Raw genomic sequence first — 24,092 nt, 5'->3', positions numbered from 1 at the left:
TTAATTCAGGCAGTGGGGTTTTGGAAGGCAGGCAGGGAGCGGTTAACTGCTCTGGTCCGAGTAACTCTGAAAGAAGGGGCAGGCCCACTGTAGGTGTAAGGGGCAAGTGGGGGTCGCTGCTCTACTACTGTATCGTGGCCTGGAGTGGAAAAGGGAAAGCGAGCAGGGAGCGCACTGTGAAAGCTAGCAGGCTATGCTCGCCCAATCGCATTTCCTGAGCTCTGGTAACTAACTTGCTCGCAAAGGCTGGGAAAGATTGAGCTTGCACCCCCCCCGTGCTGGGGAGGGGGCAAAATAGCCCCATGTTTGGCGCCAAATGTAACGACGTAAATGAATACAGACAGATTATAAAAATATATACAGCTTTAAAAAGAAATAGACTTACAGGACCATAGGTTCCTGCGAAGAACAGGAAAGAAGAGAAAAAGGCTGCTGGGATCACGCCCGGCAGATTTATCAGTAAACATTAGCCCGAGGCGTACACGCCCCCAATGGGTGGGGCTTATCCCTAAATAGAAACACAGAAAACAATACAAAGAATCAATGAAGCAAAAGCTGGTTCTTGGAGAAATTCAACAAGATTGATAAACCCCTATCCAAACTAATCAAACGGCAGAGAGAGAATACACAAATTAAGAAGATCAGAAACTAAAAGGGAGACATAACCACAGACACAGAGGAAATTCAGAGAATCATTAGATCTTACTACAGAAGCCTGAATGCCACAAAATTGGAAAATGTAAAAGAAATAGACACATTATTAGATAAGTACCATATACCAAAGCTAAACCAGCACCAGGTGAACAGACCTGGTAGTCGCGAAGAATTAGAAGTTGTTATTAAAAAAACAACCCGTGCTCACTTCGGCAGCACATATACTAAAATTGGAACGATACAGAGAAGATTAGCATGGCCCCTGCGCAAGGATGACACGCAAATTCGTGAAGCGTTCCGTATTTTTGAGATCTGATATTGGTAGCAGGAGAGACATCACTGGAGCACCAGGAGGGCTATCACTGCAGGGTGCCATCACTGGGAAGGTACATCAGTAGGCAAGGAGACCTGATCCAGTAAAAGAAGATCCATAGGGGAGCATTCGGAGAAAGAGATGGGCAGGCGCCAATGCAAGAATTCACCCAACAATCTGAAAAACTATATGAAACCACCAGAACCCAGCGACCTCCCAACAGGAGGACATGAACACCTTAATCATGAAGAAGTAGATAAAACTGACTTCATGAAAGTGATTGACGCCTTTAAACAGCATGTAAAAAATGCCCTTATAGAAATGGATGAGAAGTATAACAGAAAGTTTGAAGAATTGAGTAAATCAGTGAATGATACCCTAGGAAACCAAGGAAAAACAATCAAACAGATAATGGAAACAGTTCAAGACTTAAAAACTGAAATGGAGGCAAAGAAGAAAACACAAACAGAAGGCCAGCTGGACAGGGAAAATCTAGGTAAATGATTAGAGACTACAGAAGCAAGCATAACCAACAGAATACAAGAGATAGAAGAAAGAATCTCAGATTCTGAAGATACCATAGAGAAAATAAACACGCTGATCAATGAAAACAGCAAGGCCAACAAATTCTTATCACAAAACATTCAGGAAATATGGGACACAATAAAAAGACGAAACCTAAGAATAATAGGAATAGAAGAAGGAGAAGAAGCGCAGCTCAACGGTCTAGAAAATATATTTAATAAAATTATAGAAGAAAACTTTCCCAACCTAAAGAAAGATATACCTATGAAGGTTCAAGAAGCATACAGAACACCGAATAGGCTGGATCAAAAAAAAACATCCTCTCGCCATATAATAATCAAAACACAAAGCATACAGAATAAAGAAAGAATACTAAGAGCAGCAAAGGAAAAAGGTCAAGTTACTTATAAAGGTAAACCTATCAGACTTACACCTGACTTCTCTATGGAAACCATGAAAGCCAGAAGGTCCTGGATAGATGTACTGCAGAAACTAAGAGACCATGGATGCAAGCCCAGACTACTATACCCAGCCAAGCTTTCGTTCACTATAAATGGAGAAAACAAAATTTTCCAGGATAAAAACAAATTTAAACAATACGTAGCCACAAATCCAGCCTTACAGAAAGTAATAGAAGGAAAATCACTAACCAAGGAGTCCAACAATGACCACAGTAACTCAAACATCTAGAGACCCTTTACCAGCACATCTCAAAGAAGGGAAACACACAAAATCTACTACTAAAAAAATGACCGGAGTTAACAACCACTGGTCATTAATATCACTTAATGTCAATGGACTCAACTCACCTGTAAAAAGGCACAGACTAAGAGATTGGATACGAAAACAGGATCCAACATTCTGCTGTTTATGAGAAACACACCTCAACAACAAAGACAGGCACCTACTCAGAGTAAAGGGCTGGGATAAGGCTTATCAAGTAAATGGACCTAGGAAACAAGCAGGTGTGGCCATACTAATTTCTAACAAAGTTGACTTCAAACTTAAATCAATCAGAAGAGATTGAGAGGGACATTTTCTACTCATAACAGGAACAATTCATCAGGATGAAATCTCAATCCTGAATATCTATGCCCCTAGTATAAAAGCACCCACGTACGTAAAAGAAACATTGTTAAAACTCAAGGCAGCCATCAAACAGCACACATTAATAGTAGGAGACTTTAATACTCCTCTCTCACCAATGGACAGGTCAATTAGACAGAAACCTAACAGAGAAATAAGAGAATAAATGGAGGTAATGAATCAAATGGACTTAACAGACATCTATAGAATATTCCACACAAATAGGAAAGAATATACATTCTTCTCTGCAGCTCATGGAACCTTCTCAAAAATCGACCACATACTCGGTAACAAAGCAAACAATCACAGTTACAAAAAAATATTAATAACCACCTGTATCTTATCAGATCACCATGGATTAAAGCTAGAATTCGGCAACAATCCTACCCCCAGAAAGCCTACAAACTCATGGAAACTGAATAGTCAACTACTGAACCATACCTGGATTAAGGAAGAAATAAAGAAAGAAATTAAAGTCTTCCTTGAAGACAATGAAAATAAAGAAACAACATACTCAAACCTATGGGACACTATGAAAGCAGTCCTGAGAGGAAAGTTCATAGCACTGACTGCCCACTTAAAGAAAACAGAGAAAGCACACATTGGAGACTTAACAGCCCTCCTGAAAGCTCTAGAAAAATAAAAAACAGACTCACCTAGAAGGGGTAGAAGCCTGGAAATAATCAAACTGAGGGCTGAAATCAACAAAATAGAAACACAGAAAACAATTGAAAGAATCAGTAAATCAAAAAGCTGGTTCCTGGAGAAAATCAACAAGATTGATAAACCCCTATCCAAACTAATCAAACGGCAGAGAGAGAATTTGCAAATTAATAAGATCAGAAATGAAAAGGGAGACATAACCACAGACACAGAGGAAATTCAGAGAATCATTAGATCTTACTAGAAAAGCCTGTATGCCACAAAACTGGAAAATGTTAAAGAAATGGACACGTTTTTAGATGAATACCATATACCAAAGTTAAACCAGGACCAGGTGAACAACCTAAATAGACCTGTTAGTTGTGAAGAATTAGAAGCTGTTATCAAAAACCTCCCTTCCAAAAAAATTCCAGGACCAGATGGTTTCAATGCGGAATTCTACCAGAACTTCCAAGAAGACCTAATACCTATACTCCTTAAGGTATTTCACAATATAGAAACAGAAGAGTCATTGCCAAATTCCTTTTATGAAGCTACAGTAACTCTGATACCAAAACCACACAAAGACCCAACCAAGAAAGAAAACTACAGGCCAATCTCACTCATGAACATCGACGCAAAAATCCTCAACAAAATTCTGGCAAACCGAATCAAAGAACACATTAGAAAAATTATCCATTATGATCAAGTAGGCTTCATACCAGAGATGCAGGGCTGGTTTAACATACGCAAATCTATCAATGTAATCCATCATATAAATAAACTGAGAGAAAAAAAACCATGATCGTTTCATTAGACGCTGAAAAAGCATTTGACAAAATTCAACATCCCTTTATGATAAAAGTCTTGGAGAGATTAGGGATACAAGGGTCATACCTAAATATAATTAAAGCTATATACAGCAAGCCGACAGCTAATATCAAATTAAATGGAGAGAAACTTAAAGCCATCCCACTAAAATCAGGAACACGCCAAGGCTGTACACTCTCTCCATACCTCTTCAATTTATTTCTCGAAGTTTTAGCAATAGCAATAAGACAACATAAGGGGAAAAAGGGGATTCAAATTGGAAAGGAAGAAGTTAAACTTGCATTATTTGCAGATGATATGATAGTGTACATGAGCGACCCCAAAAACTCCACCAAAGAACTCCTACAGCTGATAAACGCCTTTAGTAATGTGGCAGGATACAAGATCAACTCCAAAAAATCAGTCGCCCTCTTATACACAAAGGATATGGAAGCAGAGAGGGAAATAAGAGAATCATCACCTTTCACGATAGCCACAAAAAGCATAAAATATCTTGGGGTAACTCTAACCAAGGAAGTGAAAGATCTATTTGACAAGAACTTTAAAGCATTGAAGAAAGAAATTGAAGAGGATACCAGAAAATGGAAGGATCTCCCTTGTTCCTGGATGGGGAGGATCAACATAGTAAAAATGGCAATTCTAACAAGGGCAATTTATAGATTCAATGCAATCCCCATTAAAATCCCATCAAAATTCTTCACAGATCTTGAAAGGACAATAATCAACTTTATATGGAGAAACAAAAAACCCAGGATAGCCAAAACAATCTTATACAATAAAGGAACTTCTGGAGGCATTACCATCCCTGACTTCAAACTCTATTACAGAGCTACAGTAATGAAAACAGCGTGGTACTGGCATAAAAACAGAGCAGTCGACCAATGGAATCGTATAGAAGACCCGGATTTGAACCCACAAACCTATGAACAACTAATTTTCGATAAAGGAGCTAAAAGTATACAATGGAAGAAAGAAAGCATCTTCAACAAATGGTGCTGGCACAATTGGATGTCAACCTGTAGAAGAATGAAAATAGACCCATATCGATCACCATCCACAAAACTCAAGTCCAAATGGATCAAAGACCTCAATATCAATCTGAACACACTGAACCTCATAGAAGAGAAAATGGGAAGTACCCTACATCATATGGGCACAGGAGATCGCTTCCTATGTATAATCCCAGCAGCACAGACATTAAGGGCAACATTGAATAAATGGGACCTCCTGAAACTGAGAAGCTTCTGTAAAGCAAAGGACACTGTCATTAAGACAAAAAGGCAGCCTACTGACTGGGAGAAGATCTTCACCAACCCCGCAACAGACAAATGTCTGATCTCCAAAATATATAAAGAACTCAAGAAACTAGACGTTAAAATGATAATTAACCCAATTAAAAATGGGGCACTGAACGGAACAGAGAATTCTCAACAGAAGAAGTTCAAATGGCCAAAAGATACTTAAGGTCATGCTCAACCTCCTTAGCGATCAGAGAAATGCAAATCAAAACAACTTTGAGATATCATCTTACACCTGTCAGAATGGCTAAAATCAAAAACACCAAGGATAGCCTTTGCTGGAGAGGTTGTGGAGAAAGGGGTACCCTCATCCATTGCTGGTGGGACTGCAAACTTGTGCAACCACTTTGGAAATCAGTGTGGCGGTTTCTCAGAAAAATTGGGATCAACCTACCCATGGACCCAGCAATACCACTCTTGGGAATATACCCAAGAGATGCCCTATCATATGACAAAAGCATTTGTCCAACTATGTTCATAGCAGCATTATTTGTAATAGCCAGAACCTGGAAGCAACCTAGATGCCCTTCAATAGAAAAATGGATGAAGAAAGTGTGGAATATATATACATTAGAGTACTACTCTGCGGTAAAAAACAATGACTTCTCGAATTTTGCATGCAAATGGATGGAAATAGAAAATACGATCCTGAGTGAGGTAACCCAGACCCAAAAAGAAGATCATGGGATGTACTCACTCATAATTGGTTTCTAGCCATGGATAGGGGCCACTGAGTCTATAATTTGTGATCCTAAAGAAGCTAAACAAGAGGGTAAACCCAAGGAAAAACATATAGATATCCTCCCAGCTATGGGAAATAGACAAGATTGATGGGCAAAAAATGGGAATCTTGGGGGGTGGGGTGGGATGGGAATAAGGGGAGATGGGGAGAGAAAAGTGTGAAGGAGAGGATGAGCAGAACTGGGGGAATCGGGGTGATTGGGGTTAAAGGAAGGTTGGATTGGGGAGCAGGGAAACTCATACCTTAGTTAAGGGAGCCACCTAAGGGTTGGCAAGAGACTTGAACCTGGAATGGCTACCAGATGCCCAGGGCAATGTCCCCAGTTAGTTCATTGGGGCACCTGAGGATAGGGAACCTGAAATGAACCTATCCTATAATCATACTGATGAATATCTTGCATATCTCCATAGAACCTTCATCTAGCGATGGATGGAGATAGAGACAGAGACCCACACTGGAGCACCGGACTGAGCTCCCAAGGTTATAATGAGGAGCAGAAGGAGAGACAACATGAACAAGGAAGTCAGGACCATGAGGGGTGCACCCAACCACTGAGACAGGGGGGCCGATCTATTGGGAGCTCACCAAGGCCAGCTGGACTGCTACTGAAAAAACATGGGATAAAACCGGACTCTCTGAATGTGGCGGACAATGAGAGCTGACGAGAGGCCAAGGAGAATGGCACAGGAACTTTCATCTGGCGATGGATCGAGAGAGAGACAGAGACCCAATTTGGATCAACAGTCTGAGATCTTAAGGTCCAAATGAGGAGCAGAAGGAGGGAGAACATGAGCAAGGAAATCAGGACCACGAGGCGTGCACCCACCCACTGTGACAGTGGAACTGATCTATTGGGAGCTCTCCAAGGCCAGCTGGACTGGGACTGAATAAGCATGGGTTGAAACTGGACTCTGAACAAGGCGGACAATGAAGGCTGATGAGAAGCCAAGGACAATGGCACTAGGTTTCGATCCTAATACATGAACTGGCTTTGTGGGAGCGTAGCCTGTTTGGATGCTCACCTTCCTGGACATAGAAAGAAGTGGGAGGACCTTGGTCTTCCTGTAGAGAAGGGAATTTGGACTGCTCTTCAGTATCGAGAGGGAGGGGGAGTGGACTAGGGAGAGGAGAAGTGGAGTGGGGATAGGGGGAGGGGAGTGGGGGGAGGGGGCAATATGTGGGAGGAGGGGGAGGGAAATGGGAAACGGGGAGCAGTTGGAAATTTTAATTAAAAAAGAATAAAAAAAAATAAAAATAAAAAACCTCCCTACCAAAAAAAGCCCATGTCTAAATGGCTTCAATGCAGAATTCTTCCAGAAATTCCAAGAAGACCTAATACCCATACTCCTTAATGTATTTCACAATATAGAATCAAAAGAGTCATTGCCAAATTCCTTCTATGAAGCTACAGTTACTCTGATACAAAAACCACACAGAGACTCAACAAAGAAAGAGAATTACAGGCCCATCTCACTCATGAACATCAACGCAAAAATTCTCAATAAAATACTGGCAAAGAGAATCCAAGAAAACATTAGAAAAATTTTCCATTATGATCAAGTAGGTATCATCCCAGAGATGCAGAGCTGATTCAACATACGAAAATCTATCAATGTAATCCATCATATAAATAAACTGAAAGAAAAAAACCTATGATCATTTCATTAGATGCTGAAAAAGCATTCGACAAAATTTAACATCCCTTTATGTTAAAAGTCTTGGAGAGATTAGGGATACAAGGGTCATACCTAAATATAATTAAAGCTATTTACAGCAAGCCGACAGCTAACATCAAATTAAACGGAGAAAAACTCAAAGCCATCCCACTAAAATCAGGAACACACCAAGGCTGTCCACTCTCTCCATACCTCTTCAATATAGTTTTTGAAGTTTTAGCAATAGAAATAAGACAACATAAGGGGATAAAGGGAATTCGAATTGGAAAGGAAGAAGTTAAACTTGCATTATTTGCAGATGATATGATACTGTACATAAGCGACCTCAAAAACTCCATCAAAGAACTCCTACAGCTGATAAACACCTTTAGTAATGTGGCAGGATACAAGATCAACTCCAAAAAATCAGTCGCCCTCTTATACACAAAGGATATGGAAGCAGAGAGGGAAAAAAGAAAATCATCACCTTTAACGATAGCCACAGACAGCATAAAATATCTTGGGGTAACTCTAACCAAGAAAGTGAAGGATCTATTTGACAAGAACTTTAAGTCTTTGAAGAAAGAAATTGAAGAGGATACCAGAAAATGAAAGGATCTGCCTTGCTCTTGGATTGGGAGAATCAACATAGTAAAAATGGCAATTCTACCAAAGGCAATTTATAGATTCAATGCAATCCCCATCAAGGTCCCATCAAAATTTTTCACAGATCTTGAGAGGACAATAATCAACTTTATATCGAAAAACAAAAAACCCAGGATAGCCAAAAAATCTTATACAATAAAGGAACTTCTGAAGGCATTACCATCCCTGACTTCAAACTCTATTACAGAGCTACAGTAATGAAAACAGCGTGGTATTGGCATAAAAACAGAAAAAACCAATGGAATCAAAAGAAGACCTAGATTTTAACCCACAAACCTATGAACACCTCATTTTCGATAAAGGAGCTAAAAGTATACAGTGGAAGAAAGAAAGCATCTTCAACAAATGGTGCTGGCACAATTGGATGTCAACCTGTAGAAGAATGAAAATAGACCCATATCTGTCACCATGCACAAAACTCAAGTCCAAATGGATCAAAGACCTCAATATCAATCTGAACACACTGAACCTGATAGAAGAGAAAGTGGGAAGTACCCTACATCATATGGGCACAGGAGATCGCTTCCTATGTATAACCCCAGCAGCACAGACATTAAGGGCAACATTGAATAAATGGGACCTCCTGAAACTGAGAAGCTTCTGTAAAGCAAAGGACACTGTCACTGAGACAAAAGGCAACCCACTGACTGGGAGAAGATCTTCACCAACCCCGCAACAGACAAAGTTCTAATCTCCAAAATATATAAAGAACTCAAGAAACTAGACGTTAAAATGATAATTAACCCAATTAAAAATGGGGCACTGAACGGAACAGAGAATTCTCAACAGAAGAAGTTCAAATGGCCAAAAGATACTTAAGGTCATGCTCAACCTCCTTAGCGATCAGAGAAATGTAAATCAAAACAACTTTGAGATATCATCTTACACCTGTCAGAATGGCTAAAATCAAATACACCAAGGATAGCCTTTGCTGGAGAGGTTGTGGAGAAAGGGGTACCCTCATCCATTGCTGGTGGGACTGCAAACATATGCAACCACTTTGGAAATCAGTGTGGCGGTTTCTCAGAAAAATTGGGATCAACCTACCACTGGACCTACCAATACCACTCTTGGGAATATACCCAAGAGATGCCCTATCATATGCTGAAAGCATTTGTTCAACTATGTTCATAGCATCATTATTTGTAATAGCCAGAACCTGGAAGCAACCTAGATGTCCTTCAATGGAAGAATGGAGGAAGAAAGTGTGGAATATATACACATTAGAGTACTACTCTGCAGTAAAAAACAATGACTTCTCGAATTTTGCATGCAAATAAATGGAAATAGAAAATACTATCCTGAGTGAGGTAACCCAGACCCAAAAAGAAGATCATGGAACGTACTCACTCATAATTGGTGTCTAGCCATGTATAGGGGCCACTGAGTCTATAATTTGTGATCCTAAAGAAGCTAAACAAGAGGGTAAACCCAAGGAAAAACATATAGTTATCCTCCTGGCTATGAGAAATAGAAAAGATTGCAGGGCATAAAATTGGAATCGGGGGTGGGGAGGGATGGTGGTGAGGGGAGATGGGGAGAGAAATGTGTGAATGAGAGGATGAGGGGAACTGGGTGAAACGGGATGATTGGGGATAAAGGAAGTTTGGATAGGGGAGCATGGAAACTCATATCTTAGTTAAGGGAGCCACCTAAGGGTTGGCAGGAGACTTGAACTTGGAGTGGCTACCAGATGACCAGGGCAATGTCCCCAGTTAGATCCTTGGGCACCTGAGGATAGGAAACCTGAAATGAACCTATTCTATAGCCATACTGAAGAATATCTTGCATATCACCATAGAACCTTCATCTAGCGATGGACAGAGATAGAGACACAGACCCACACTGGAGCACCGGACTGAGCTCCCAAGGTCCTAATGAGGAGCAGAAGGAGGGAGAACATGAACAAGGAAGTCAGGACCACGAGGGGTGCACCCACCCACTGAGACAGTGGGGCCAATCTATTGGGGGCTCACCAAGGCCAGCTGGACTGTGACTGAAAAAACATGGGATAAAACCGGACTCTCTGAATGTGGCGGACAATGAGAGCTGACGAGAGGCCAAGGAGAATGGCACAGGAACTTTCATCTGGCGATAGATCGAGAGAGACAGAGACCCAATTTGGAGCAACGGTCTGAGCTCTTAAGGTCCAAATGAGGAGCAGAAGGAGGGAGAACATGAGCAAGGAAATCAGGACCACGAGGCGTGCACCCACCCACTGTGACAGTGGAACTGAACTATTGGGAGCTCTCCAAGGCCAGCTGGACTGGGACTGAATAAGCATGGGTTGAAACTGGACTCTCTGTACATGGCGGACAATGAAGGCTGATGAGAAGCCAAGGACAATGGCACTAGGTTTCGATCCTAATACATGAACTGGCTTTGTGGGAGCGTAGCCTGTTTGGATGCTCACCTTCCTGGGCCTGGATGGAAATGGGAGGACCTTGGTCTTCCTGTAGGGCAGGGAATTTGGACTGCTCTTCAGTATCGAGAGGGAGGGGGAATTGACTGGGGGGAGGAGAAGAGGAGTGGGGATGGGGGAGGGGAGTGGGGGGAGGGGGCAATGTGTGGGAGGAGGGGGAGGCGAATGGGAAACGGGGAGCAGTTGGAAATTTTAATTAAAAAAAAAGAAGAAGAAAAAAATCTGATGGCAACTTGGAATAAAAAAAAAAGCACAGTCTAAAAGATTGGATACTAAAACAGGATCCAACATTCTGCTGTTTGCAAGAAACACATCTCAACCACAAAGACAGGCATCTACTCAGAGTAAAGGGTTGGGAAAAGTTTTTCAAGCAAATGGTTCTAAGTAAAAAGCAGGTGTAGCCATACTAATTTCTAACAAAATGGACTTCAAACTAAAATCAATCAGAAGAGATCGAGATGGACACTTTATACTCATAACAGGAACAATTCATCAGGAAGAAGTCTCAATCCTGAATATCTACGCCCCTAATATAAAAGCACCAACTTATGTAAAAGAAATATTACTAAAACTCAAGGCAGACATCAAACCACACACATTAGTAATAGGAGACTTCAACACACCTCTCTCACCAATGAACAGGTCAATCAGACAGAAAACTAATAGAGAATTAAGAGAATTGTTGGAGGTAATGAGGAAATGGACTTAACAGACATCTATAGAACACTTCACCCAAATAGGAAAGAATAAACCTTCTTCTCTGCAGCTCATGGAACCTTCTCGAAACTTGACCACATACTTGGAAACAAAGGAAATCTCCACAGATACAAAAATTCAGTGTCCACCTGTGTCTTATCAGATCACCACGGATTAAAGTTAGAAGGCAAAAAATATGCTACCCCCAGAAAGCCGACAAACTCATGGAAACTGAACAGTCAACTAAGGAACCATACCTGGGTCAAGGAAGAAATTAAGAAAGAAATTAAAGTCTTCCTTGAATTTCTGAAAGTAAAGAGACAACATACTCAAACCTATGGGACACGATGAAAGCAGTGCTCAGAGGAAAGTTCATAGCACTAAGTGCCCACTTAAAGAAAATGGAGAAAGCATACATTGGGGAATTAACAGCACACCTGAAAGCTCTAGAAAAAAAAAGAAGCAGATGCGCCCAGGAGGAGTAGAAGACTGGAAATAATCAAACTGATGGCGGAAATCAACAAAATAGAAACACAGAAAACAGTCCAAAGAATCAATGAAACAAAAAGTTGGTTCTTGGAGAAAATCAACAAGATCGACAAACCCCTATCCAAACTAATTAAATGACAGAGAGAGAACACGCAAATAAATAAGATCAGAAATGAAAAGGGGGACATAACCACAGATACAGAGGAAATTCAGAGAATCATTAGATCTTACTACAAAAGCCTGTATGCCACAAAACTGGAAAATGCAAAAGAAATGGACTTTTTTTTTAAGATAAGTACCATACACCAAAGTTAAACAAACAACAGGTGAACGATATAAATAGACCTGTCAGTCACGAAGAATTAGAAACGGTTATCAAAAACCTCCCTTCCAAAAAAAGCCCAGGACCAGATGGTTTCAATGCAGAATTCTACCAGACTTTCCAAGAAGAGCTAATACCTATACTCCCTAATGAATTTCACAATATAGAAACAGAAGAGTCATTGCCAAATTCCTTTTATGAAGCTACAGTTACCCTGATACTAAAACCACACAAAGACGCAACCAAGAAAGAGAACTACAGGCCTATCTCACTCATGAACATCGATGCAAAAATTCTCGATAAAATATTGGCAAACCGAATCCAAGAACACATCAGAAAAATTATCCATTATGATCAAGTAGGCTTCATCCCAGAGATGCAGAACTGGTTCAACATATGCAAATCTATCAATGTAATCCACCATATAAATAATCTGAAAGAAAAAAAACCATATGATCATTTCATTAGATGCTGAAAAACCATTAGACAAAATTCAATACCCCTTTTTGATGAAGGTCTTGGAGAGATTAGGGATAAAAGGATCATACCTAAATATAATAAAAGCTATTTACAGCAAGCCAACAGCTAACATTAAATTAAATGGAAAAAAACTCAAAGCCATCCCACTAAAATCAGGAACACGACAAGGATGTCCACTCTCTCCATACCTCTTCAATATAGTGCTTGAAGTTCTAGCAATAGCAATAAGACAACATAAGGGGATCAAGGGGATTCGTACTGGAAAGGAAGAAGTTAAGCTTTCGTTATTTGCAGATGATACGATAGTATACATAAGTGACCCCAAAAACTCTACCAAAGAACTCCTACAGCTGATAAACACCTTTGGGAATGTGGCAGGATACAAGATCTACTCCAAAAAATCAGTTGCCTTTCTATACACTAAGGATAAGGAAGCAGAGAGGGAAATCAGAGAAGTATCACCTTTCACGATAGCCACAAATAGCATAAAATATCTTGGGGTAACTCTGACCAAGGAAGTGAAAGATCTATTTGACAAGAACTTTAAGTCTTTGAAGAAAGAAATCGATGAGGACACCAGAAAATGGAAGGATTTCCCTTGCTCTTGGATTGGGAGGATCAACATAGTAAAATTGGCAATTCTACCAAAGGCAATCTATAGATTCAATGCAATCCCCATCAAAATCCCATCAAAATTCTTTACAGATCTGGAAAAGAAAATAATCAACTTTATATGGAAAAACAAAAAACCCAAAATAGCCAAAACATTCTTATACAATAAAGGCTTGTCTGGAGGCATTACCATTCCTGACTTCAAACTCTATTACAGAGCTACAGTATTGAAAACAGCTTGGTATTGGCATAGAAACAGAGAAGTTGACCAATGGTATCGAATAGAAGACCCAGACTTTAACCCACAAATCTATGAATAACTGATTTTTGATAAAGGAGCTAAAAGTATACAATGGAAAAAAGAGAGCATCTTCCAGAAATGGTGCTGGCAAAACTGGATGTCAACCTGTAGAAGAATGAAAATAGATCCATATCTATCACCATGCTCAAAACTCAAGTCCAAATGGATTAAAGACCTCAATATCAGTCCGAACACACTGAACCTGATAGAAGAGAAAGTGGGACGTACTCTACAACACATGGGCACAGGAGACCACTTCCTACATATAACCCCAGCAGCACAGACATTAAGGGCATCATTGAATAAATGGGACCTCCTGAGACTGAGAAGCTTCTGTAAAGCAAAGGACACTGTCACTAAGACAAAAAGGCAACCCACTGACTGGGAGAAGATCTTCACCAACTCCGCAACTGACAAAGGTCTGATCTCCAAAATATATAAAGAACTCAAGAAACTAGACCGTAAAGGGCTAACCAACCCAATTAAAAATGGGGCTCTGAGCTGAACAGAGAATTCTCAACAGAAGAAGTTCGAATGGCCAACAGACATTTAAGGTCATGCTCAACTTCCTTAGCGATCAGGGAAATGCAAATCAAGACAACTTTAAGATACCATCTTACACCAGTCAGAATGGCTAAAATAAAAAACACCAATGATAGCCTTTGCTGGAGAGATTGTGGAGAAAGGGGTACACTCATCCATTGCTGGTGGGAACGCAAACTTGTGCAACCACTTTGGAAAATAGTGTGGTGGTTTCTCAGGAATTTCGAGATCAACCTACCCTTGGACCCAGCAATACCACTCCTGGGAATATACCCAAGAAATGCCCTATCATACAACAAAAGTATATGCTCAACTATGTTCATAGTAGCATTGTTTGTAATAGCCAGAACCTAGAAACAACCTAGATGCCCTTCAATGGAAGAATGGATGAAGAAAGTATGGGATATACACATATTAGAGTACTACTCAGCAGTATAAAACAATGCCTTCTGAGTTTTGCATGCAAATGGACAGAAATAGAAAACACTATACTGAGTGAGGTGAGCCAGACCCAAAAAGAGGAACAGGGGATGTACTGACTCATATTTGGTTTCTAGCCATAAATAAAGGACATTGAGCCTAAAATTCGTGATCCTAGAGAAGCTAAATAAGAAGGTGAACCCAAAGAAAAACATATAGGCATCCTCCTGAATATTAACCTTCATCAGGTGATAAAAGGAGGCGGGACAGAGACCCACATTGGAGCACCAGACTGAAATCTCAAGGTCCAAATCAGGAGCAGAAGGAGAGAGAGCACGAGCAAGGAACTCGGGACCGCGAGGGGTGCACCCACACACTGAGACAATGGGGATGTTCTATCAGGAACTCACCAACGCCAGCTGGCCTGGGTCTGAAAAAGCATGGGATAAAACCAGACTCGCTGAACATAGCGGACAATGAGGACTACTGAGAACTCAAGAACAATGGCAATGGATTTTTGATCCTACTGCACGTACTGGCTTTGTGGGAGCCTAGGCAGTTTGGATGCTCACCTTACTAGACCTGGATGGAGGAGGGTGGTCCTTGGACTTCCCACAGGGCAGTGAACCCTGATTGCTCTTAGGGCTGACGAGGGAGGGGGACTTGGTCTGGGGAGGGGGAGGGAAATGGGAAGCGGTGGCAGGGAGGAGGCAGAAATCATAAATAAATAAATAAATAAATAAATAAGAAAAAATAGATATTTAATATTAGTAATTTATAGGCACATCTGAAACCTCTGGAACAACAAGAAGAAATAACACACAAAAAGAAGAGATGAAAACTTAGTTCTGAAATCAATGAAATAGAAACAAAATAGTATACAAAGAACTAATCAAAGAAATATCTTTCTCTCAGAATATCAATAAGGTTGACAAAGCCTTGGAAAAATTAACGAAAAGACACAGAGAGAAAATTGTGTTGTAATATGGAGTGGTGGAACTGTATCCCTGGCACCCGACCGCCCGCATGGCTAGCTTATGCCCCGAAATAATTACATGGAAACTGTATTCTTTTAAACATTGCCTGGCCCATTAGTTCCAGCCTCTTATTGGCTAGCTCTTACATATTGATCTAACCCATTTCTAATATGTAGCACCACGAGCTGGTTTACCAAGAAAAATCTTAACCTGCATCTGTCTGGAGTGGGAGAAACATGGCAACTGTCCAACTCGGCTTCTTTCTCCCAGCATTCTGTTCTGTCTATTCTGCCTACCTAATTTTCTGTCCTATCAGGCCAAGCAATTTTCTTTATTAGTTAACCAATGAAAGCAACAGATAAGATACAAGACCCACCTCCATCAAAATTGTAATTCATAAAATTAGAGATGAAAGGGGGACATAACAACAGATAATGAGGAAATACAGGGAATCAGGAGGACGTATTTTAAAAACCAGGACTGCACCAAACTGAAAAAAAGAAAGTAGTAAATATTTTTTTTTTATTTTTTCCCTCTTTTTTCTTTTTCTTTCTTTTTTTTTTCTTTTCTTTTTTGAGACAGGGTTTCTCTGTATAACAGTCCTAGTTTACCTGGAACTTGCTTTGTAGACCATGCTGTTCTCAAACACACGGAGATCAGCCTGCCTCTGCCTCCCATTTCTGGGACTAAAGGTGTGTGTCAACACACCTAGCATTCAGCAAGTCAAAGTTAAATCAAAATGAAATAATTGAACATACCCATAACCCCTAATGAAACAGTACTTATAGGTCTCCCAAATGAAAATTCCCAGGACCAATTGGATTCAGCAAAGAATTTTAGCAAACCTTCAAAGAAAAATTAATGTCAATACTTCTCAAATTACTCTGGAAATAGAAACTGAAAACACATTTCCTAATTCTTTTTGTTGGTCAGTATTGCCTGGTACTAAAGCCACACAAAGATACAGGAAATGCATTTATAGAACAATAATCCTTATGGATATATGCTGTGGGAACTCTTTCAATAGCCGTGAAGATAATAGCCCACTTTGGGTGTGGTCTCATCTACTAAAATTCAGAAGAAAAACATGCATAGGACTCTTGGCTGCTGGATTCGGTTCTAGTTCCCTGCTCACACAGAGGAGTGCTGATCACTGCTTTTTCTGTGAGTCTACCCCTAAATAAATAAGCCTTCATTATACTTTATCCTGGGCTGCTGTGGGACTGTTTTATTATAAATTGCGACAGATTGGTGCCCACATGCAACCCAAGTTCACTCTATTACCAGGACCTGCCCAGAAGGTCTGTGGCCTTCTCCTACCCCTGCCCTTGTAGCTTGATCTCACCTAAGAGGTTTTTTTGCCAAAACCCCTCTGTGGCTTCTCTGGTTTTTGCCAGACTTGCTTTAATCGGACCTAGTTCTGTCTCTGGGGGCAGGGGCCTCCGTTGCATTCCTAGTTTGGATCCATGAATGCCTGGCCCAAACCCCAACAATAACCTCTCAGTTCAAAACTGCCTGTAAGTTCTAAATTCCACTCAAACCTTCTCCGTATGTGGAATTGATTTAATTGATCTTAATTTGTTAGTGTATTTGTTAGTATTTAAGTCGTTGCCACTGCAGAATCACAATGGGACTGTCTTAGCGCTGCCATCAGTCATGTCTCTCCTCCAAATGCCTGCAACTGCGACACCTGCTGGCCAATAAAGATTATTACACCTACAACAAATTACTGAAAACTTACAGGGGAGGTAAGCTCATTTGATTAATAAACAAATAAATTTGAAATTGTATAATTGCAGAAAATATCACCATCCAGGAATTTAACAACCATTTTGTTTCTACAATGGATGGAATTCTACAAGAGTTACAGGAGCTACCCTGTACATATTTTTTTGTGTGAATGTGAGGCTTAGTCTTGTCCTTCATATTATATCCTTAATGAAATGGTTTGATAACAGAGAAGAATGAGACACTTTTATAAATGATACATGCTTTACAGAATAATGATAAATAGCTAACTGAAAAGATTCATACCACTGAAAATCAAAAGTTAGCTGAAAATAATTAATACCACTGAAAAGAATAACTTTAATTTGACAGACAAAGGGGTACTGAGAGATTATTTGAAATGATTCATACTCTTGAAATTAAAAATCAAAATCTGTTCAAAAAATTATGGTAATTTGCAGATAGAGCACCTCTCCAGGAAGACAAACTGCATGTCATCCAAATAATATCCAAGTATGAGAAGCTATCATTAATGAAAAAATTTAATACTATGGGATCCCATGTGCAGAATGAGGACCAGAAATTATTTGATTCAATGAACTCATTAAAAATATTCACAGGTCAAGTGATTCAGGCTTTATAAAAGACAGTGGTAAAAAGATTTGAATCAATTGAGGAAAGTATCAGAAATGACAAGTGAGGAGTGGAAGTACAAGCAAAGAATTTAGCATCTCCAGTACCTTTCAGAATAAGAGATGACTTACCAAATGTTTTAGCAGCTCATCACATTAATACCTATGACAAGTCAGCAAATACAATACCAAAATAAATACAAAGAATGCAAATGGAAACAGATAGGTATAAAATATCTAAAAGAAATTAAGCAAATACTAATATCTTATGGCATGCAACCACCATTTGTTAAGGAAATGGTAAAGACATAAGCTTCTAGGAATAAGGCTACAATTAGTCTTAGTGGTTCTGGAAGATGGATCGCAGTTTCAATGGAAGTGCTATTAGAGGGAGGAGGCTAAAACCCTAGAACAGCAAGAAAGGGCCAAAGAATTTGAGGCTTCTCAAGAGCAAATTGTTGGCAAGGACTATTACACTGATGCACAAAGTCAAACTCTTTAAAATGAACACATCTTGTACCTATGCCATACAGTGAAGGCGTAAGTCATAAACAATCCCATACCAGTTTGGAATTATGATTAATAGGGTGGTATTTATTTAAAGGGGAAAAAACTTACAGATCACCGTCCCAGACAACAGCCCTCTGTGCAATTAGGAAGAAGTCTAGTCACCGGAACAGGAGCAGGAAGTAAAGAGAGAGTGAGGAGGGAAGTAGCCGCTTTTTTAAAGGGAGGGAGACCACGCCCCAATGGGCTGGTATCTCAGTGGCTATTGGCTGGAGGAGCGGAAGGACCTCCCGCAACACCTTCCCCTTTTGTTTAAGTAAGAGAGTTCTAAACCTACTATCAAATTATATACAATAAGTACAAATATCCTATTCTAACTAGCTTAGGTCTTATATAATAAATAGCTTGGCCAAGTCATGAGTGGAAAGTAACTACATTTATATAGTCTTCAACCCCATCAAAGATCTGAGAAGGGAAATAATGTTACCTGAGTAATTAGGAAGTGCAATCAAACAACTTCCAAAACATGCAACAGATCACAGAGACAACTAGCTACCTGGGCAATCACCCAAGGTCATGTTTGCAGCGTTGAAGCAACCAACTTTGGCTAAGGCCTAACATAACTGACATACCATTTTCAAAGGCAAGAAACTTGTCAAAACTATCTTACCCCGTCTTGGCAGCATATGACAGTCCTGTTTTTTCCATTCACGGATACTCTGTATTTCTGTGAGTGGTTGAGGTATGGGCATTTCTTTGCCCAAAGGCCAATTCAGCCAAGAAGAAAGGCTCCAGGTGGAGTGTCTTTGGTGCTCAACATTCTCTTGGGAATAGAGCTGTGTTGCCAGGAGCAATTGTGTCTCACTACCACAAAACTCTGAGTTATATTAAAGGCCATTTGCTACAGCTCTTTGAAGAGGTTGAAGATTATCTATCTATACTGAGTATAATCTCTATGTATCTAAAGAACCTGATTAGTCTAATTAGAAATGACAAACTTAGAATACTATTGATTTATATAATTCTCAATACCTATCTAACTTAAAGACTAAGACAATAAACAACTGTGAAACAAATGAGGACAATGACCTCCAAATATAAACAATGTACAAATATACATTGCAGTATGGTAAATATATATCAATACACAAACAATATGTAAGTATCTTAATCAGAGGTAGAAATGTATACTGCAATATGGTAAATATGTATCTCCCACTACAATACAGCAGCCTTAAATACATGGGACAGGATTCAAGACCTAGGAAGAAGAATTGAATCATATATTCATGTTAAACAATGCCCAAGAGAACTCTTTAGTGACTTTTTACAAAGATTTACTAAAGCTGTACAAATAGGAGTAACAAACCCAGAAGAATTTAATAAATTTAATAAATTTGAGAACTTAAATTTATTTATTTTATTTCTCAAATTTATTTTAATTCAATAAGTGAGTACTTATTGAATCTCTGGCTTTTGAAAATGCCAACTTAGATTGCAAAAAGATACTTGGGCCATTAAAGGTGAGATCAGTACCAATGAATGAATGGATCCTGTAAATAGTAAATTTTAGAGCTGTTAACTGAGTTTAGGTAGAAGAAGCAATTTCCAAAGGTATGAAGAGATATCAAAATGCTAAATGTTTCAATTGTGGTAGAATAGGACATCTGGGAAGGGATTGTAGACAAGGCATTCCTAGAAATAATGTCTCCTCTAGGAATGACAAAAATAGAAGTTCTCGATCTTCTGGATTATGTAGAAGAGGTGGCAAAGGTCGACATTGAACCAGTGAATGTAGATTAACAAGAGACAACAAGGCAACCTGTTATCATTGGAAACTCCTTAAGGGGCCTTTCGCAGGCCCCCAGGTCAAACATGGTTCAGTCATTCCCAGTCACTTTGGACGACATAAAGCCCCAGGGAAATTAAAAAAATCTGGTGCCTATTGTAAAAACCATACTTCTCTGGATAATAGCATAAACATGGAGGATGAATCAAAAATTCCAATAGAAAATAGGAAATGTATATTTTGGCAGACTTCTAGAAATGACCAAAGACTAAAGCTGAGAGTATAAATAAACAATATTGTAATTGAAGGATTACTAGACATGGGTATGGATGTGGCTATTATTATTCCAGAATCTTGGCATCTGAATTGACCTTGTCAAGAGGCAGATGTTCATTTCCTAGGAACTGGAACCCTATCTCAGGTTAAAAACAAAGCAAAGATGAGTTGAATGCATAGGGCCAGAGAGACAGAGAGGAAGGCTGGGACCATATGTGGTTAATATAGCAGTGAACTTATGGGGTTGTGATCTGCTGCAGCAATGCAATACCCAGATTAACATTCCTGCAGTCTCAAAAATGGAACATAAATCAATTCAGGTCTCTGAGAAGGATATTATAAGGTCCTACAAAAACCAGTCACCAGCCATTCAGGCTGTACAAAAGCACAAAACAGCTAGCAAACCTTCAGATTTGGTCCTGCCTTTAAAATGGTTAACTGAGGAACCAATATGGATTAAACAATGGCCTTTAACAGAAGATAAATTATAAGCCTTAAAACAGCTGGTGCAAGAGCAACTAGATGCTCACCATATTGAAGAATCAATTGACCCTTGAAATTCTCCTGTATTTGTTGTCAAAAATAAATCTGGAAAATGGAGAATGGTGGCAGATCTAAGAACTGTCAATAAGGTAATTCAACCAATGGGCCATCTACAATCTGGAATTCCTTTGCCTTCCTTATTACCTAAAGGAGAACCTCTTATAGTTATTGATTTATAAAGCGGTGATGGGGGACTGGTCCCATGAGTGGCAATGGTGGGTCACCTGAGTCCTTGGTAGGTCCCCTGGTGGGTGGCCAGAGGCCTTGGTGGGAGACAGACAGATAGATAAGCCAAACAGAAAGAGTTTGGGTATAGAGTTCATTTAGTGGTTATGGAGTGGAAGGGAAAAGGAATGGGAGAAGAGGAGAAGGGGGAGAGAAGTGAGAGAGAAGCTGCCTCTCCAGAAGGGCAGAGAGACAGAGACAGAGAGAGAGATGGGGGACTGGAGAGGAGGAGGGAGATCTACTTGCCTCAGCAGAAATGCAGGAGGTTAGGAGTGGGTAAAGCTTGTCTCTTAAAGGGACAGGGTACCCAGGTGACAGACCAGGCCAACCGATTACGATACCTTTTTCTTATAATAAAAAGGCATGGAGTTAGGCATAGTAGGTTGAGGGAATTGGGATGGTGAGTTCTCAAGACTGCTTCCTGTTTATTTGTATAACATATTTTCTTGGGGGGGGGGCAAAGTTAGCTGGGTGCTGGTCATATCCTGGGGTAGCTGGCCACTTTACTCCTCTCCATGATTCATGGTGTGAAACTGTCCGTTGGACCTGGCAAGGTGTTTGTAGAGCAGAAGTCAAAGTTAAGTTTAGGAAGAAAACAAATTTTCAGGACCAGGGAACTAAGAGGGGTGTATCTTTCCTGTTTAAGATAAATCCTTCAATTTCCCTCCTTGGAACTCAAAAGAATTCTTTGAGTTTATGAAAACATATGTTTTAGATACATATATTATATAAACAGTAGCATATTTATGTCAAAATGACAATGACAGGTTTTTGTACAATGAAAAGTATCTTTAAGATTATGAAAGGCAGTATAAGAGAGAAATTCGATAAATTGTATTTGTCCTCACACCTTTATAAATTTACAGGTGCACACCTTAATAACTTGCATTTTTATATCTTAAAACACCTTATATTTAGAATATATTAAGAAGTCATGCTGAAATTTTTTTGGTGAGGTTGTCCTTTTAAACTGACAAAACATCTCAGATGTCAAACTGCATCAGAGATCTTTGAGAAGGATAAATTTTTACTTGAGTACTGTTTAAAAAAATGACAGAAGACTTACTCTATTGGCTACCTAGAGCCCCTCCTCAGCATCTTCCATGGTCATAGAGGGCAAAGGCATCAGGACTGTATTTTCCTTCTACTGTTAGAAGCATGGCCTGCCAGACTTCAGAAGATCTTGTGGATTAGAAAATTTGTGGGAAGACAAGCCTATCTTGGCCTGAGCAGCTAAGACGGTTGATTCCATTTGATTCTTTGTCCACATCTGGAGATCGTCGATTTAGATGAAAGGTAGTTTTCCCAGTAGTTAGTGATTTCACTTGATGAAGCAAATTGTGGATGGACATTGTTATGTGCCCATCTGTCTTCTGTCTTCTTGGGAGGAAATAGAGTGCTGCTGCTAGGAGCCAACTTATCTCTGTGTAATGAAGTCTTTTAATAATTAAACATTTAAATGCCATAGTCCCCAGATCTCTGAGCATTTGTGGGCTGTTTATTGGGTATAGATAAGTTATGATTACAGTATTTAATCTGCCTGGAGAGCTGGGACCAAGCTTGACTTTACTGGTTTTAACAGGTAATATTTATACTTGTGAAAGACAAAGAAGAAAAATTGGTGATATGCGAGATATTCATCAGAGTGGCTATAGTATAGGGCCAGTTCAGATGCCCTCTCCTCATCTGCTCAAGGAACAAGCTGGGGACATCTCCTTGAACACCTGGGAACCACTCTAGAGTCCAGTCTCTTGCCAACCCTCAAATGGCTCCCTTAATTAAGATACATACTTCCCTGCTCCCATATCCACTCCTCCTACATCCCAACTGTCCCATTCCCCCAAGCTCTCCCCATCTTCCCCTTCTCACTTCTCTCTCCCCATCTCCCCTTACCCCTGTCCCACCCCCATCCCCAAGCTCTCATTTTTTGCCTGGAAATTTTGTATACTTCCAATATCCAGGAGGATAACTTCATCTGGGGATGGACAGAGATAGAGACAGAGAGACCCACATTGGAGCACTGGACTGAGCTCCCAAGGTCCAAATGAGGAGCAGAAGGAGGAAGAATATGAGCAAGGAAGTCAGGATCATGAGGGGTGCTCCCACCCACTGTGAGGGTGGAGCTGATCTAATGGGAACTCACCAAGGCCAGCTGTACTGGGACTGATGGAGCATGTGATCAAACCAGACTCTCTGAACATGGCTGATGATGAGTGCTGACTGAGAAGCCAAGGACAATGGCACTGGGTTTTGATTCTATTCCATGTACTGGCTTTGTGGGAACCTAGTCTGTTTGGATCCTCACCTTCCTAGACCTGGATGGAGGGGGGGAGGTCCTTGGTCTTACCACAGGGCAGGGAACCCTGACTGCTCTTTGGACTGGAGAAGGAGGGGGGAATGGGGGAGGGGGAGGGAAATTGGAGAAGGGGAGGAGGTGAAAATTTGTAATAATAATAATAATAAATGTAAAATAAAAAATAAATATAAACACCAAAAAGAAGAAAAAATTGTTTGCAATAGAAGCTTAATGGTAGAATTGACAATAGTGGAGGACAGCTTAACCTGTTTTAAAGCAGAGTTGGATTACATATACAGCGCTTTTTAAGAAATTTATGAGTACATACCAATTTAAAACATGTGACTTATTGTTTTCTTAGTCTGGAATGAGATACAATGAACAGACCATTATAACATTTAACAGCAAGCAATACATTTATA

The 24,092-nt window shown here is 40.0% G+C and overlaps 1 non-coding gene across 1 annotated transcript; it reads left to right on the top strand.

Moving 5' to 3' along the window:
* The first annotated feature begins 854 nt into the window (after positions 1–854).
* LOC130868769 (U6 spliceosomal RNA) lies at positions 855–961 on the top strand. Its single transcript, XR_009056571.1, has one exon. It is a non-coding gene; the product is annotated as a U6 spliceosomal RNA (small nuclear RNA).
* The last annotated feature ends 23,131 nt before the right edge of the window (positions 962–24,092 follow it).

This window comes from Chionomys nivalis, chromosome X (assembly GCF_950005125.1).
Source record: "Chionomys nivalis chromosome X, mChiNiv1.1, whole genome shotgun sequence".
In the NCBI taxonomy this organism is placed as follows: domain Eukaryota; kingdom Metazoa; phylum Chordata; class Mammalia; order Rodentia; family Cricetidae; genus Chionomys; species Chionomys nivalis.
The sequence above is the reverse complement of the archived record's forward strand: the minus strand, read 5'-3'. Positions and strand labels throughout refer to the sequence as shown.